The 13,568-nt window shown below is 37.2% G+C and overlaps 1 protein-coding gene and 1 long non-coding RNA gene across 2 annotated transcripts in view; one reads left to right on the forward strand and one right to left on the reverse strand.

The window, feature by feature from the left end:
- CFAP47 (cilia and flagella associated protein 47) overlaps positions 1–13,568 on the reverse strand; it is a 963,244-nt gene that overhangs the window by 398,789 nt on the left and 550,887 nt on the right. The gene's annotated exons all lie outside the window — the stretch shown is intronic.
- LOC138142787 (uncharacterized) lies at positions 851–2,219 on the forward strand. Its single transcript, XR_011163541.1, has 3 exons — positions 851–914; positions 1,304–1,452; positions 1,828–2,219. It is a non-coding gene; the product is annotated as an uncharacterized lncRNA (long non-coding RNA).

Consider the following 13,568-nt stretch of genomic DNA (forward strand, 5'->3'; position numbering starts at 1 on the left):
GAGAGAGAGAAGGAGAGAGAGAGAGAGAGAGAGAGAGAGAGAGAGACCTTAGTATTTGCCTTTAAATAATTTAAAATATACAACATTGTTTGATATTTGGATTAAAAAAATTCATCAGATTAAAAACATACTGTAAGGTTGAGTATTGATCCAATCAATAAATCTCCCCACCCCACTTAAAGTAACTAATAAGATGCTGATCCCTTTATCAGAAAAGAACACCTCTATTATAATCAGTTAATTAAGGCCTTAAATTAAATGTGATAAATTATTAATCAATTTGGAAGGAGTGAAAGTCATTGCATGAAAGAAAATGAAGCTGCACAGGAAGTATATTGGGATTATTTGAGGAAGTTTAGTCATTTGGAGTTTGGATAAAAGAGCAGCCTAGTTCAGAGTTTCAACATTAGAGCAGCAGGATCAGCCTAGAGGAGTGAGCAGTGCACCCAAATCCCTTAGATAGAATCATTAGAGGCTAAGGGGAGATAAGCTTCTGTCTCCCCTATCTACTGACCAGAGGAAAACCTTTCAATCAATGAAAGGCCTAGAAAACTTGAATTTCTCATTGGTTTCCTAAGTGGTTGGTGGCAGTGTCTGCATAGGGAGCTATGGACAGACTAAAAACAGTAAGGAAAAGCATCTTCAGGGTTCCATAAGGGCATCTGCAGAAAACTCTATCCTACTTCATAACTTCACAAGGAAACAAAGATGGGGAAAGGAAGGATTTCCAGGAGCTCTGAGTTCACCCTCTGTAATGGTAAGGGAGTTTGAAGATCTTCCCTGCCCCTTAAGAGGCCTATGTGACCACATGAAGCCCATAGTGGGAGGAGCTTGCCCAACTGGTGGAGCAGGAAGTCAGAGGGAGACAGGGCTGGGAGACAGAGAGAGCAGGCAGGCAGAAGAGAGCAGCTAGTGTTCGTGAGAAAGGGAGGATTTTTGCCTGGGGGAGGCCTAATGGAGGGAAGGCTTGGGGAATCTGTGTGTTCCCTGTGTTGGTGATGTTGGTGATGTTTATGACATGTGTAGACTTTGTCTTCAAAAGAAGGCTTGGGGTGTTGGGGCTCCCTGCATTAGCAATGTGTATAGACTTCTTTGTTACTATGATGGCTCTCTGGTGTTTGAATAAATGTTATTGGAGTGGGGGGGGGAGGGTAGGATTGAACTAACAGGTGTTAGACTGTGCTAATTGTTCTTAATATACCACCTTAGTAAATATGCATTTCTCAAAGCTAAGCCTGATTGGCTAATTGATATAAACTGATAATGTGGGCTCTGGTGGTAACTTCAGCATTCTTTTTTTCAGGCACTAGGGAAGAAATCAATATATAAGAGAAGAATGAATATACAAGAAAATAACTTTGGGGACACGCTCTCAAAAAGATCTAAAAAGGATGGGATCAAAGTCACAAACTGAGGGACCAGCACCGACCAGGAGAAAAGCCAAGAAAGTGAGTAAAGATATTGTCTGTTTAATACAGGAGATGACAGGGCTCTTTTTCCTCAGCAAATGAGGAAATGAGGTAATCTGACAAGACAAAATTGAAAACACAGACATGAGGAAATGGCAAGGTTTGGAATAGCTATCTTTGGGACCAAGATAGTTAAATGCAGACAAATGAAAGGAATGTCTTGAAGCAATAAAGCCTAGCTAAAGTTATATAACTGTAATGGTAATGAGATTTGAAGATCTCCCATGCCCCTTGAACTTGCTGACATAGAAGGAAGGGGTGGGGCAGAAAGGAGCCAGAGCCGAGTAGGGGACAGGCTGGAGCCAGCACTGGAAGTGGCAGCAGCACAAACTCCTTTTTTTTTTTTTTTTTGAGCCAGCCACAATTTCTGCTAAGGACTCCTGCTGAGGACTGCTGGGAATGGGAACTGCGGGGGTGAAGAAGTGGGAGCTGCTGGGAGAGAGCTGCGTGGAGGCTGAACAGTTACCATGAGTGAGGAGAGGAGGATCTTTGCCTGAGGTAGCCTGTTCTGTTTTGAAGGCTTGAGATTGTGCATGTTTACTACATTAACTACATGTGCCAACTCTGTGGCTACTGTGATGGCTTTGAATTTCTGGTTTTGGGACTCAGTTTTCTGATGTCTAAATAAATGTTCTAGCTATGTCCCCCATGTGGAGAACTGGTCACATTTTGTGATTAATAACCATATCAGTATACTTATAGTTACCATAGGCATTATGAATACTGCATTGTTGATACAATAACACCAAATCAAAGAGAATCCAGACAGCATAGTTAGGTGACTTCTTCCAGCAATGTTCAAAAGCTCATGAATAGGGTTTGGTGGATGAAAGGTAGGAATGAAGATTATCAAGGCATAAATGGTGAAGAACAAGTGAGTAAGAAATTAAAAGATGGAAAAGGGAAACTTGTAAATGCCACATAACTCAAAATTGATCAAACATGAGAACAATTGGAAGATTCTATATGACTGATGTAAATGAAATATCACAGAGAATCATAAGTCTTCATAACTAATATAATATGGAAACTGAGAATGAATTGAAACAAAGATGATAGAGAAGTTTTAAGACTGGGTTACTAGAAAAAAATGGTGCTACCATTAATACAGATGGGGAAATCAGGAAGAGGGATTTAGTGTGAACAATCGGATTTTGAGGTAACATTTGAAGCTATGGGAATGGAATGAGATGACCAAGGTAAATAATGTATGGAAGGAAGGAAGGAAGGAAGGAAGGAAGGAAGGAAGGAAGGAAGGGGGGGAGGGAGGAAGGAAGGAAGGAAGGAAGGAAGGAAGGAAGGAAGGGAGGGAGGGAGGGAGAAAGGGAGGGAGGGAGGGAGGGATGGAAGAAGAGAGGGAGGAAATAGGCATTTTTTAAGTGCCTATTATGTATCAGGCACTATGCTAAGCACTTTACAAATATCTCATTTTATCCTCACAACTACCCTGGGAGATGTGCTTTTATTGCCCTTATTTTACAGCTGAGGAAACTATGGCAGACAGATATTAAGTGATTTGCCCAGGGTCATGCAGCTAGTAAGCATCTGAACTCACATTTGAACACAGATCTTCCTAACTCCTGGTTTAGTTCTCTATCCTCTGTGCTACCTAGTTGTCTCCTAGAGGAAGAGGCGAACAGGATTTAGAAAACAACTTTTGGTAATATGTACATGAAGAGGTTGGGAGGAGGAAGGAAAAATAACCAAACAGAAATAATAGTCAGAGAGACAGCAAGAGAACTACAACAAACCAATGTCAATGAAAAGAGGAAGGAGATAACAAGGACATAGTGGTCACCAATGTTTTAAGTAAAAAGGAGGTCAAGGATGGTGGGTCTATCCATTAATTCATCACAGATCTTCTCTACACTGATTTCTACTGGGGTCTGCTGTCATATTTAAAACACTATCTATTTTAATGCTCATTTGCCTTCACTATCACTGATATCTCATTTCCATGAAGTCAGGCAATATAAAACAGAAAATATCAAACTTGACAGCTTTTCTAACGTACATGTTCTTAAGAATAGTTCATATTAAGTTGTATTATGAAAAAAGACATAAGAATAATACTAGTACTTCATATCTGCATAATTCAGAATTTTTAAGTGATTTTAAATATATAATCTTATCTGATCCTTAAATCATTGCATAGTAGTCAAGCCAAATAATGTCCCTATTTGACAGATGCAGAAACTAGGCTCAGGAAAATTAAATGGCATGTTCAAGCTCCAATGACTAGTGATGAAGGGAAGAGTAGAACCTATGTGTTCTTCCTTGAATCCCAAAACATTTTTTTTAAATAATCATACACAACATATGTGTGAAGACCAACTTTGATAGACTGGACTATTCTCAGCAATGCAGGGCTATAAGTCAACTCCAAAAGACTCATGATGGAGAGAGATGTCTACATTTAGAGAAAGAACTAGAAAGAACAGAGTTTGAATTCAGATTGAAGCAAACTACCTGCTCTCTGTCCTTTTCTTGTTTGGTTTTGTTTCCTCTTTCCCATTGTTCATTTTAACTGATACAATCCTTCTTTATAACGTGACTAATGTCTAATGTGAAACTTTTTGCAGATACTATACTTGATTATATGCTGCCATGTGTGGGGGGAGGGAAGGGGAGAAAATTTGAAACTCAAGGAATTGTGGAATTAAATTCTATAAGCTAAAAGTAAACAAACAAATTTATAAAGACCAAAAAAATAAAAAAAAATAATCATACACTAATTAAAACATGACACAAACTTTAGCTGAAAACTAGCTAATATCAACAACAGGAATAAAAAATTAAGAAATTCAAGTATCAAGATTCTCTTTTTTTTTTTGCTTTTTTTTGGGGGGGAGGGGGGAATGGGTTAAGTGACTTGCCCAAGGTCACATGCCTAGTAAAAGTTGAGTGTCTGAGGCTAGATTAGAACTCAGGTCCTCATAACTCCAGGGCCAGTGCTCTATTCACTGTGCCACCTAGCCACCCCAAGATTCTCTTCTAAAGGATAATACTTTATTAGCCCAAGTTTCTGTGTCTTCATTACATGACAGCAGAATCGTATACAGTAGAATCAAAATAACAATATTTGCTCCAGGGTCATTGAGGGGAAGGGAAATTCACCCCGGTATGTTGTGAACAAGGATATAGGGTTGGGGAATAAGGCCAGAAAAGAGTTGGTGAGGATAGGAAGGTGGAAGTTGGAGTCAGTACTATCTGCTTCCTCTAAATTTACTGACCAAAGAGAAGAAGCATTCCCTAAGTAGAAGCTGAAGCCAAGGACAGGGAAGGTCAAAGGGAGTAAGGGATGGAGGAATGTGTACCCTTGTGTGACTGTCTAAATTTGCCACCTTGGAATTTTGACCAGGATATTCACCAGAATAGAGTCAGGACACCTAGCCTCACATATTTACTCTAACAAAAACTTGAAAACAAGACCAAAACCAAATAATGATCAAGAAATATAATGAGAAACCAACGTAAGGGATTTCTTGCATTCTATCATTGCATAATAAGCCCACAGGCAATAAGAAAGGAGGCCTCCCAGAAAAACTAGTACCAGAGTTAACAAATAAGGTGGGAATATCTCATCATGACCAGAGATGAGTCAGAAACATCTGTAAGATGCAAATTGGAAGGATGCCCTGAGAAAGGCTCAAAATGAGCATCCAAAGAGCCCACAGCAGGGACCTTCAAGTCAACCAGGGAGTGGTAGCATCTAGCACTGGTGTGGTAGAACTCTGATCAAAGCAGGGGGTGACTCCAAAGTACCTAGCACTGTGTCCTGAGATGACAGAAAAGGCCTTTAAGATTCAGTACTCCGGATCTCAAAAAATCCAAAGGAAGGCAACAAACGAGGGAACGGGTGGAGATGAGCACAAAAACCCAAGTGGCCCAGATCAAAATAAAGCAGAGCCAATCACCCAAACCAAAAGTACAATTTTATATCCCTGGTACAGTACTCTAAATGAGCAACTTAAGCTGTGGAGAAGAGTAAATAGAATGTTACTGAGTATTGGTACATGTCTAGATCACCTAAGATAGAAGCATCCATGTGGGAGATGCCAGAAACATTCTTCTAGGAGAAAACATTCTGCACTTCCCCTACTATATGGGTGGGAGCAGCTTCTTTCCATTGGCTGTATGGCTCCCCCACCCCCACCTCCTCTCATTAGTGGAAGGGGGTAAGGAAAAAGAAGAGAGGGTTGGAGAAGAGACACAACCCACTTAGGCCCCCTTGTTCTGAAAAATTGGCTTTGAGTTTTGGTCTGGTTTGTGTTTTTTTTTCATTTGTTTGTTTTAATTCTTCAGGTCTATATGCAATAAGTGGAATCATAGACCTGGGAGTTTTATTCATGAGAACCTTGGAGCCAAGATTCCAGGTTAGATGTTACTACTAGCCCAGCAAAGAGGCCCCGAGAAACTGAGGTGTGCTGGAGCCAGCTCTAACTGGCTTGTTATAGCTCATTGTTAATTTTTCACTGCAAACATTTAAACCTCAGAAATTGGCCATTACTACAATACAATTACTTCAATTGGTCTTGCTGATCAATTCTATTTACTTAATAAAGTGTCGGGGCACCCAGGTGGTGCAGTGAATAGTCTTGGAATAGGTCCTGGACTCAAAAGGAACTGAGTTCAAATCCAACCTCAGACACTTAACACTTACTAGCCGTGTGACCTTGGGCAAGTCACATAACCCCAACAGACCTATCTTCCCCCCTCCAAAAAAAGTGTTAGTAGTATAGAATACATTTAAAAGTTTTTCATCTTTTTATGGAAGAGCCCTGTTGCCCAACATGTGGCAAAATATCCTTATGAAGGGAAAATGAGAAGGGGCTAAATGTTTATATATTTGTTCTTACTCCATTTTTGAAGTAAATATTCCTTTATAAAAGCTAACCACACTATCACATGGTTAAGTGGAATGGGAGTGCTTGGACCCTCAAAACTGAAGAAACACAATCAGTGAGACTTTTCCTCCCTTTCCCTAAGGGCTTTGACTCTCAGGTAGTACAAGCAAAAGAATCACTATTACAAGAACATACAGATTATTAGACAGAATTAGATTAAATGAACAAATACCAAAATAATCTAACCTAGAAGGAGAGAATAATTGTGTAAAAACTACTCAAAAGCAAAAAAAAAATCAATTTTTCCACAAGGACAATATTAACAAAAATTTTCATTAAAAAAAGAACTATCAAAGCAATGATAAAGCATATAATCAAAGGACCAATGATGAAGCATGTTCCTCACTTCCTGATAGAGAAGTAATATGGTAAATTTGCAGGAGACACCTTTTAATCCATGGAGTTGTTTTGCTTAAATATATTACAAGATGGGGCTTTTTCACTTTTTTTTTAATTGTGGGGGAAGGAGTTAAGTGAAAAAAAAAATGTAATAGTGATATGGTGCCCCAAAAAAGTCCATTTGAATTGGTTTGGTTTTTTTTTTTTTAATGAATTTTGTTTGTTTTAAGTTCAAGAAAAGAATAGAAGGAAATTTAAAAGGAAGCACAGACACAAGCTTCTCAGTGGATAAAGTGCCAGGCCTGCAGTCAGGAAGACTCATATTTTGAGTTCAGATCTGATCTCAGATAATTACTAGCTGTGTGACCCATGGTAAGTTACTTAAGGTAGCTTTCCTCAATTTCATCATCTGTAAAACAAGCCAGAGAAGGAAATGGCAAACCACTCCCAAAAAAGAAAAACCCAAATGGGGTCACAAAGAGTTAGACATGACTGAAACAAAGAAAGAAAACCAACAGGCAAACTGAGTCATTTTGAAAGTACCATGGCAAATTTATTATTTACTTTTTGAGAAATAAAGCAACTTAAAATGGTGATTCATGGTTTTATACAGAAACTTCTTATTGTGTTCCTCTGTGAATATGGAAATAATCATTTTGGACATTTAAATTCAAAATTTTAAAATAAAATTTAAAAATATACTTTGAACACTGGTATAAAGTTCTGATGTCAAGTTCCGAACTCCCACTTTCAACTCTGATGGCAGTATGTAAATAGAGGCCTTGGCTACCCTTAGAAGTAAATGCAACAAGCAGTAAAGTATGTGATAAAATAGGCACTCAGGAAATGATTATTCAGTGAAAGACCCAAAAAAGATGAGTAGAGATAAAAATAATTAGTATTTAAGTACTGCTTGAAGGTTTGTAAAGCACTTTCACATATCTCATTTGATACTTTTGAGTACAGATACATTTGATTTCAGTCAATCAGGTGCTATTATCATTTTCATTTTTTTGTTTGTTGTTCTCCTTCCAGTAAATGTTTAAATGCTTTTGGGATGACTTTACTTACATTTTCTCCAAGCTTTCTTTAAACTGGCTTAATCTTACACTATGCTGTCAGAGCCAAAATGGTAGAGTAGAAACAGGACTTCCATGCGACTCCACCTTCCACCTCCTCCAACAAATGTAAAAAAATGACTCTAAATAAACTTTAGAGCTACAGAAACTAAAAAGTGACAGAGAGAAAAAAATCTTCCCCTGAAGAAAGCCCAGGAAGGGCAGCAGGAAGGGTCCATCACAGCATGTTGGGAGCCAAGAGCAGTCCCACCTGAACCACTGTTTTAGCCCCAGGGCAGCCCCAACAACCTGCAGCTAGAGAAGACTTCACAAGAGTAAATCACCAGCAGCTGTGGTTGTTTCCAGACTTCTCAATCCATAAATGCCAAAGACAAAGTAAAAGGTCAGTGTGGATCATGGTTGGTCAGGGGAGATTAGAAGAATGCGGTCTGGCTGCTACCCCCTGAGCAAGAAGCTGAGGAGGCTCAGTGGCTACAGCCACTGTGGCCTGGTTGCTTCCAGAGCTCCTGGACAGCAGATTGTAGGGGGAGCAAGAGACCATTCATAGGATAAGCTCTCTTCCTTGACCTGCTTGGATCCAGATAGCAGTATTGGGTGGTGGTCCTGGGGTGTGTGACCAGTGAGCAAGAGAACATGTGGGGGCTGTAGAGAAGGCACCCATCTAATAGCTCCAGAAGCTGCAAAAAACCCAGGGAATTGGGACAAATCTCTCTCCATTGTAGAAGCAGAGTTCTACCATGGCAAAGAGCTCAAAAATCAAGTAATTGGCTGTCAATATGAGCAAGCAATGGAAGCACAAGCAGACCATAGACTCCTTTTGGGTGGACAAAAAGGATCAAGGCATGGAGTGGGAGGAAGACATTGAAGTAAGAAACCCTGCATCAAAAACCTCCAAGAAAAACATGAACTACTTACAGGACATGGAGGAGCTCAAGAAGGATTTTGAAAATCATGTAATAGAACTGGAGGAAAAATTGGGAAGAGAAATGAGAATGATGCAAGAAAATGATGAAAAGCAAGTCAACAGCCTGCTAAAGGAGACCCAAATATACAATAAAGAAGATAATACCTTAAAAATAGACTAACTCAAATGGCAAAAGAGACCCAAAAAGCAAATGAGGAGAATGCTTTAAAAAGTCAAATTTGCCATATAGGAAAGGAATTTGAAAAACTAACTGAAGAAAATAATTCCTTCAAAATTAGACTGGAGCAAATGGAAGCTAATGATTTTATGAGAAATCAAGATATTATAAAACATATCCAAACAAATAAAAAAAAATAGAAAGCAATGTGAAACATCTCACTGGAAAAACCACTTACCTAGGAAATAGATCTGGGAGATATAATTTTAAAATTATTGGACTACCTGAAAGCCATGATTTAAAAAAGACTCTAGACACCATCTTTCGAGAAATTATCAAGCAAAATTACCCTGACATTCTAGAACCAGAGGGCAAAATAGCAACTGAAAGAATTCAGCCATCACCTCTTGAAAAAGATCCCGAAAAGAAAATACCTAGGATTATTATAGCCAAATCCCAGAGTTCCCAGGTAAAGGAGAAAATCCTGTAAGCACTCAGGAAGAAATACTTTTGAGTATTGTGGAAACACATTCAGGATAACACAACACCTAGCAGCTTCTACAGTAATGGATCAAAGTGCTTGGAATATGCTATTCTAGAGGTCAAAAGAGCTAGGATTAAAATAAAAAATCACCTACCCAGCAAAGCTGAGTACAATGGTACAGGAAAAATATGGTCATTCAATGAAATAGAGGACTTTCAAGCATTCTTGATGAAAAAACCAGAGCTGAACAGAAAATTTGACTTCTAAATACAAGAAGCAAGAGAAGCATGAGAAGTTAAACAGGAAAAAGAAATTAAAAAGAACATATTAAATTTGAACTATTTAAATTTCTACATGGAAAAATGATAATTGTAACTCATGAGATTTTTCTCAGTATGAGGATAGTTGAAGGGAATATATATATGTATAGATACATATATATGTATGTATAGGAGGGTGTATGTGTATATAAGTACATATGTCAGTGTGGGCATATGTATGTACATGTATACACATACAGGGTATAGGATGAGTTGAATATGAAGGGATGATATCTAATAATAAAATTAAGAGGTGAGAGAGGAATTTATTGGGAGAAGGAGAAAGGGAGATATAGATTAGGGTAAATTATCTCATTTAAAAGAGGCAAGAGAAAAGTGTTACAATGGAGGGGAAGAGCAGGAAGGTGAAAGAAATGGGACAATCTTACTCTCATTGAATTTGGCTTAAGGAGGGAATAACATACACACTCAATTGTGTATCTAACCCCAAAGGAAATTAGGGGGCAAGGAGATAAGAGGGGGGATGATAGAAAGGAGGGCAGATTCCGGGAGAGGGTGGTAAGAAGCAAACACTTTTGAAAAGGGATAGGGTCAAAGAAGAAAATAAATTAAATGGCGGGGGGAGGGTTGGATAGGATGGAGGGAAATATAGTTAGTTTTTCATAATATAACTACTATGGAAATGATTTGGGTAACTACACATGTACAATCTATATTGAATTGTTTATTTTCCCAGTGGGGGTGGGTGAGGAGGGAAGAAGGGAAAAAATTCTGGAAATCAAAAGTTTTAAAAACAAATGTTTAAAAATTTGTTTGTTTTTTACAAGCAACTGTGAAATAAGATATACAGGTACTAAGGTATAGAAACCCATCTTGCCCTACTAGAAAGTTAGGGAGGTAAAGGGAGAGAATATAAGCGAGAACATATTGGGGAAAGGGATATTCAGTAGGCTTGCTATTTGGAGGTGGTGGTAGGGGAAAGACGGAGAGAGAAAAAAATTGTAACTCATAATCTTGTGGAAATGAATGTTGAAAATTAAAAATTAATAAAATTTTTTAAAAATATGTAATTTTTAAAAATAAAAAAAATTTACAAAATCTTATACTATGTCTCTTTGCCATGACACAAAACTGTTTATAATCATCTGCCATCTTTCTTCCTAATAATAAAATTAATATAATTGGTGTTAATATCATTTTTTGTCCACATTTTTATTTGCTAGTTGTTTAAATAGTTTATGACTTGAGTTGTTTCAATTACCGGTTTTCCTAGGTTTGTCCCATTATTCTTCTTTCCTGTTTGGTAAAAACTAATTCAGATCATTATTCTGGCAAAACCTCATCAGAAAACACAAATAAACAAGTTAAAAACATATTTCTTCCATCTTTAAGGACTTCCATGTGTAAGGAAAATTAGTCTTGTTCCATTTGTAGTGGAGCATGACTAGCAGAAATGAGTAGAATTTGCAAAGAGGAATTTTAAATTTCTCTCTGGAAAAAATTATCCTGATGATTAGAGCTAAACAATAGACTTCCTTGAAACAAAGGATCCCCTGCCCTCATTGGAAGCCTCCAAATGAAGAACAATCATCAGTAGGATGATGATCAGGAGGTGATAAGAAACTTTCTAATTCAAAAATTTTGTGAAACATTATCATCTTTTCCCCCTCTGTATTAAAGGTAATCAGCATAGATACTAAAAAGACAAAGTTGCTGGAATTGATTTGCTGTGAGATGCCATTTATTCTGACATTCCAGGTTGCTTGTAAACCTTTGACAACTAGCTTTGAATGTCACCTTCAAAGTAGGTATATTCGCATTAAGTCTATAATTTCCTACTTTGTCAGCAGGAACAAGTATGTGGGAAGGAGTCAAAAGCCTTCCTCAAATCAAAATTGCATAGTTCTAATACTTCTCTTCTTTGTATGCAGCTAATCAAAATATTGTACAATGCAATGTAATTAAACTGGTGCCTTTTATTCTTTAGAAAGTTATGTTGATTATTTCTTCTAACATAAATGCTTTTGAATACTTTTCAGAGCCATTTCTAAGTAAAGCTGTGAAAGAAGAGATATTTTCATTGTCTGTCATCTTCCTTTTCATTACTTTTATTTTTAACAATATATTTCCCTGATAAATATTAAAATGTTAAAATAATTTTTAACATGGGATTTTTAAAAATTTTGGTTCCAAATTCTATCCTTTCCTGAAACAGTAAGAAATTAGATATAGGTTATACATGTGCAATCATGTAAAATATTTCCATATTGTTCATTTAATATAAGAAGCCTTGAACCAAAAAAAGTAAAAAATAATATTCTTCAGTCTGTATTCAGAAAACACACATTTTTTTCCTTTTTAAATTTATTTAATTTTAGTTTTTAACATTCACTTTAATGAAATTTTGAATTTTAAATTTCCTCCTCCTCCCCAAGATGGTATACAATCTGATAGAGGCTATACATGTACAATCATGTTAAACATATCTCCACAATAGTGATGCTTTATTTTTCTTTTGAATTTTTATTTTTTTCCAATTTATTTATTTATTTTTCATTTTCAACATTCATTTCCAACAGACATTGAATTACAAATTTTTCTCCCTACCTTTTCCCTACCCCCGACCCCAAAATACCAAGCCTACCAGATGCCTCTTCCTTCAATCTGTGCCCTCTTATATCCTCCCCAATCACCCCCCAACTTTCTAGGAGGGCAAGATTTATTTCTATACCCCAGGTTCTGTATATCTTATTTACCAGTTGCATGTATAAAAACAATTTTCTTTTAAACATTTGTTTTTAAAACTTTGAGTTCCAGTTTTTCTTTTTCCCTTCTTCCCTCCTCACCCATACCCACTGGGAAGATAAGCAATTCAATATAGGTTGTACATGTCTATTTACCCAAATCATTTCCATAGTAGTTATATTGTCAAAGATTAACTATCTTTCCCTCCATCCTATTCTACCCCCCACTTATTCTTTCTCCTTTGATCCTATCCCTTTCCAAAAGTTTTTGTTTCTAACTACCCTCTCCCCGAATCTGCCCTCCCTTCTATCATCCCCCCTCTTAACCCCTAGCTCCCTATTTTCCTTTAGGGTTACATACACAATTGAGTGTGTATGTTATTCCCTCCTTAAGCCAAATTCAGTGAGAGTAAGATTGTCCCATTTCTTTCACCTTCCTGCTCTTCCCCTCCATTTTAACAGTTTTCTCTTGCCTCTTTTATATGAGATAATTTACCCTAATCTATATCTTCCTTTCTCCTTCTCCCAATAAATTCCTCTCTCACCTCCTAATTTTATTTTTAGATATCATCCCTTCATATTCAACTCATCCTATACCCTCTATGTATACAGGTACATACATATGCCCACACTCACATATGTATTTATATATACATACACCCTCTTATACATACATATGTATGTATCTATACATATATATTCCCTTCAACTATCCTCATACTGAGAAAAGTCTCATGAGTTGCAATTATCATTTTTCCATGTAGGAATTTAAATAGTTCAACTTTAATATGTTCTTTTTATTTCTTTTTCCTGTTTAACTTCTCATGCTTCTCTTGCTTCTTGTATTTAGAAGTCAAACTTTCTGTTCAGCTCTGGTTTTTTCATCAAGAATGCTTGAAAGTCCTTATACTCAGTTTTGCTGAGTAGGTGATTCTTGATTTCAGTCCTAGCTCCTTTGACCTCTGGAATATCATATTCCAAGCCCTTTGACCTATTACTGTAGAAGCCTAGGTGTTGTGTTATCTTGAATGTACTTCAACATTACTCAAATAATATCTTCCTGATTGCTTGAAGGATTTTCTCCTTGATCTGGGAACTCTGGGATTTGGCTATAATATTCCTAGGGGTTTTCTTTTGGGGATCTTTTTCAAGAGGTGATGCCTGAATTTTTTTTCAATTTCTA

This window comes from Petaurus breviceps, unplaced genomic scaffold (genome assembly GCF_028583685.1).
Source record: "Petaurus breviceps papuanus isolate PSGF00001 unplaced genomic scaffold, PetGlider_PUasm1.0 90603, whole genome shotgun sequence".
In the NCBI taxonomy this organism is placed as follows: Eukaryota; Metazoa; Chordata; class Mammalia; order Diprotodontia; family Petauridae; genus Petaurus; species Petaurus breviceps.